The sequence below is a fragment of the Mizuhopecten yessoensis genome, unplaced genomic scaffold (assembly GCF_002113885.1).
Source record: "Mizuhopecten yessoensis strain PY_sf001 unplaced genomic scaffold, ASM211388v2 scaffold716339, whole genome shotgun sequence".
NCBI lineage: Eukaryota > Metazoa > Mollusca > Bivalvia > Pectinida > Pectinidae > Mizuhopecten > Mizuhopecten yessoensis.
Window position 1 is genome coordinate 386,770 of NW_018480067.1, and position 5,379 is coordinate 392,148.

The 5,379-nt window shown below is 37.7% G+C and overlaps 1 protein-coding gene across 2 annotated transcripts in view; it reads right to left on the bottom strand.

Annotated features, from left to right (window-relative positions):
• Positions 1–5,379, bottom strand: part of LOC110443309 — a 365,314-nt gene that overhangs the window by 243,337 nt on the left and 116,598 nt on the right. The gene's annotated exons all lie outside the window — the stretch shown is intronic.

Genomic DNA, 5,379 nt, shown 5'->3' on the forward strand with positions numbered 1-5,379 from the left:
AAGCCATCAGTCAAATATGAAGATTCTATACCTTTTAATTCTTCAGAAGAAGTCGTTTGAAGTTTTTGACATATTTGACCCCTGTGACCTTGAAAGTAGGTCAAACTAATTTTCATTCTCAAACTTTGTTGGTCTCTATCCCAGGAAGCCACCAGCCAAATATAAAGAATATATACCTTTCATGTCTTCAGAAGAAGTCGTTTGAAGTGTTTGACACGTTTGACCTTGAAAGAAGGTCAAGGTAATTTTCATTCTCAAACTTTGTTGGGCTCCATCCAAGGAAGCCATCAGTCAAATATGAAGATTCTATACCTTTTAATTTTTCAGAAGAAGTCGTTTGAAGTTTTTGACATATTTGACCCCTGTGATCTTAAAAGTAGGTCAAGGTCATTTTCGTTCTCAAACTTTGTAGGGCTCCTACCAACGAAGCTTTCAGCTAAACATCATGACTCTAGGCCTGTCCGTTCTTCAGAAGAAGTTGTTTAAAAGAAAAGTTGACGGACGACTGACGCCGCGCCACGGCATAAGCTAACTTGGCACTTCGTGCCAGGTGAGCTAACAAACAATTTCAATGAACAATAAGGCCTTGAGGGACTGGGATTGAAGGAAATTTTCGGCATCTGTGTTCGGATTTGGATTAGGAACAGTCGAGGTAGGTATCGATGTATTTGCTGTTAAGTAAATGATTTGGTATAAGAGTCTGCCAAAGGCCAAGTCGAAGTGGTCCCCGGAATTTTCAGGTGTTTTTGACTTTTTGTATGTGATGAAAGGGCGCATTCCCCCATCTGACCCAGATCAATAATTCTGTTACACAGCGAGCACAAAGCAGAAGTCCTATCACCCTTGAACTCCCTCACCCAAAGGAAATCTGGGATCATCAAGCCATTTGTGGTTAAATACACACTTCCCCATTGCAGTTGTTCCGTTCGTGTTCCCCTCCTGTTAATGATACTCTTAATGCGCATGACCTTCTGTCACTTTGACTACGAGACTAACTCAATTCAAATGCAGTAATGACACAAATTGAAAAAGTAAAACCAGAGACTTCATCGGTATATATTTCCGTAATTTTTAAAAATTACTATCTGCAATTTGGCGATCATTCTGTGTTAAAAATAGTTATGCGACGAATGTTTACAAAATAATGAATTAACATGACAGAAACAGATACCCAACTATCGTCACTGATTTGCAATTGATTTTCAAGGGTTTTTCCAGGCTTACAGTCATTTTCAAGGGTTTTTCAAGACAGACATAAAATTCAAGGGTTTTTCAAGACCTGTGCGAACAATGTTCATGTGAAATTTGAGAAAGACCCCTCCTGAACATTCTAAGAAATAACGTTAATAAACTTTCATTCTCAAATTCAAGATGCAGTCTGTTGGCCATCTTGGTTTTGCCTTCTGTCCCAAAATTAAATATGCCTAACTAAGGACCATGGGGAACTTTCATGTAAATTTTTAGAAAGACCCCTTCAAAAGTTCCTGAAAAACAGCGCTGACAAACTAACTCTCAAATTCAAGATGGCTGTCTGTCGGCCATTTTGGTTTTGTGATCAGACCTAAAAAATGATATGCACCATTAGGGAACATGGGGAACATTCATGTGAAAGAGAAAGATCCTTCCGATAAGTAGTTTGAACCGTTTGACATATTTGAATGCTGTGACCAGGAAATAACCAACCAAATATTAAGGTTCTATACCTTCCAGTTCTTCAGAAGAAGTTGTTTTAAGTGTTTTACATATCTGCGTCATGTGACCTTGAAAGTAGGTCAAGGTCATTGTCGTTCTAAAACTTTGTCGGGCTCCAACCAACAAAGCTTTCATTCAAATATCGTGACTCTAGGCCTGTCCGTTCTTCAGAAGAAGTTGTTTAAAGGAAAAGTTGACGGACGCTGGACGGACGCCGGACAGACGCCGGACGGACGCCGCACCATGACCCGCCCTTCGGGCAGGCTAGGTGAGCTAACAATATGCATAACAAAGGACGATGGGGAACCTTTATGTAAAATTTGAGAAATATCCTTCCAATACTTTATGAGAAATAGCGCTAACTAGAACACTGACAGGTCAGTAAGGGCCCCGTCTTGTGGCAATATATCCCCCATAGTCATCAAGAAGCAATCTGCCCATATAGCTGAGCTTGACGTTTGATATGTGGACTTCAAAAAGAATCACAAGGATGTAAAATATACATTTTACATGTACTATGATGTGAGTCTTGTTTCCTTCCACCTCCATATTTGCTGGGCTAACAGAAATGTAAATACCGGTGCAATACTCATTTGTTAGCTTTGATTTGTTTTATTTAACCTCATATACCTCCTCCATCAAGAGCCAGGGTCAAAGTCAGAGATCCACTTTGTCTTTGACCTTTGGACCCAAATGACCTTGACCATTAACCCAGTGACCCTGATCTTTGGTCAGTTGACTTATTCTTTAATTCTGACCAACTTTGCTCCTTCATTTAATAACAAAATGTTCATCAGTGAAAATACAAAACTTGACCTTGACCCTTTGGACCCCGTAACCTGGACCTAAGGTCAGTTGACTCAGTATTAAGTTCTGAACAACATTGCTTCATAGTGTCATAATAAAATGTTCATCAGGGAAAAGGTACAAAATTTAACCTTCACCTTTGACACAGTAACCTTGACCTTTGGTCAATTGACTCCTTGTTTAATTCTGAGCTACATTGCTTCAAAGTGTCATAGCGAATTGTTCACCAGTGAAAAGATACAAAATTTAACCTGGACCTTTGACCCAATGACCTTGACCTTTGGTCAGTTGACCCCTTGTTTAATTTTGATCAACTTTGCTTCATCATGTCATAGCAAAATGTTCACCTTGACCTTGACTTTTTACCTCAATGTGTATTTTTTGTGAACTTAACATCTTGACCAAGTTCCATGTACATCGGTCAATAAATACCAAAGTTATGAGCCAGGAACAAAATTTGTGGACAGACAGACAGACAGACAGACAGACAGACAGACAGACGGACAGAGTGATGACTATAGTGCACCGGTATCTCTGATACGGGGCCCTAACAAGCTTTCATTCTCAAATTCAAGATCCCTGGCTGTCAAACATATTGGTTTTGCGATCAGTCACAAAAATGATATGCATAACTAGGGATCATGGGGAACCTTCATGTAAGATCTGAGGAAGATCCCTCCAGTAAATTCTGAAAAATAGAGTTAACAAACTAATCAATCAAATTAAAGATGGCTGCCTGTCGGCCGTTTTTGGTTTTGCGTTCAGTCCCAAAAACGATATGCATAACTAGGGATCATGGGGATCCTTCATGTGAAATATGAGAAATTATGATAGTTGGCTAAAAATGAAACCAAAATTTCGAAATTTTTCAAATGAATATTTTATTCATCTTATGACAGTCTATCAGAAAAAAAGGCATCAAACTTGCCATGGGAAAATGAATCGGTGTGTATAGGAATATGAGCTGCACTTTCATACTACGTTTTCCTGTTGTATAATTTCGATAATCCTGTGAAACAGCTTACAGTCATATAACAGGCACTCAACACTTCCTGTCTCATGATGGGTGGCAAGTGAAAGTTTAAAATGCTTTTCATCAAAATTTAACAGTAAAGTGGATCCATTTCATAAAATTTGCTAGACAAAATTGTCCAGTACTGGCTTGCCTAAACCATCCTTCTATTGTTAACAGAATTTGTTTTCAACAGAATTTTTTTTATTTGAAAACGCAGACATTAAGTGTATCCTTTGCACATGAATCGTGTGGTGGTCACGGTCTGGTGATTTAATCGTATGACAACTTCCTGTTGACTCTGGACGATATAGTAATCTTCAGATTTTTGATGGAGCATGCCTTAGTAACCCTTGGTTACAGTGAGGAGAGCCGTTAAGGATGGAATAACCATGTAAAACTAGACTGGCCAATCATTGTTTAGACAGAGTGTGATTTCAGTAACACTGTGTCGACTACTCAGCCAAATTCAAAGGATACTGTTTGTGTGGCAATCTGTTTTAAAAATATGAAAGTGTTTTTAAAATTTAAACAAAAAACAAACAAAACACTTGAAAGGCTATAGGCCTGATTTCCTTTTAGTCATAAAATTTGTGTTGTATGTATTTAATGTTATGTTTTATTGCCGGACATATTAAAACTTGTTTGCCAAATTGAGATTGAAACTGCAGCTGTTTTTCTCAATTTTACTTCAAACAGCTTATTCTCAAAGATTTGGAAAAAAAGGTTGAAGTAATGCTCCTATATTTGTATTCAATGTTCCTCAATTTACATGTCTGAAAGACATTAGAATGTAAAAGCATCCCTGCACGAATACTGAAGTGAACATTATGTCTATTCAATCAATTTATAGTATTTAGTCTTCAATACGAGTAAACATTATTAAACATGATTCAAAATCAAAGCAATTTAAGCAACATAGATAAAAAGGCTGTGGGCATAAAATGTTAGTCGGTGTGTGAGAATACGATCAATCACTTGATACGAGGGAGACAGAAATCTGGGTGATCCTCCAGGTCAACACCCAGAGGTCTGTAAAACCTCTGTCTGGACACAAGTACATACTACCTAAAACCTGTCTGGTCACAAGTACATACTACCCTTCCAGAAACATTTCTCTGTCTCGTCAACCACTAGAGGTATGTGGGACAGAGAAACTAGAGGATTCCACAGGTAAATCTATCAGGTAGAAGTCAAACTCTGTAAAATCTGTGTATGGATAAATATACCAATCATCCAGCAGTACCTTTTTTTCCTATCACACTGTTTACTCTTAAACATTCTTTATCTCTTTATTCTTTAAATTATGAAATATTTTCCATAGGTTACTTCACAAAGAAATAAATTCATTCACTGATACAGAAAATAAAATCTGAAAATTACCTTCAGGTTAAAATATATTTTATCTTACAATTGTCCTTTTTTTCTCTCTACGGAAAGAAATGAAAGTGTAAGCAGGTTTGCCTACCAAAGATTGTGCCAATTTCGGCCTTTAACTTAAAGGGGCATCACGGTGAAGTAACTTTATTTTTTGTCTTTTTTTCAAATACTACATAAACATATCAAGTGAGACTCCTTATGGAAAATAACGATCGGATTTGGCTGAAATAGATTCATAAAAATGATTAAATCTAAGAAAATCATCGGTATTTCTACCTGTCTGACCAACGTTTTGTTCAGGGATTTCCCTCTACTAGCGCATGCGCATAGCACACCATTTCTTTGTAAACAAAATGACTGGCCGTGTGAAGTAAGCGAAAGAAAAGTGTTGTACCGTGTCAGCTACGAAACGAAAAGTTGCCAAATGGTCAAAAGATAGCGCAAGGAGTACGTTACGGAATCATTATTGCAGGTGGGCAGTATTCAAA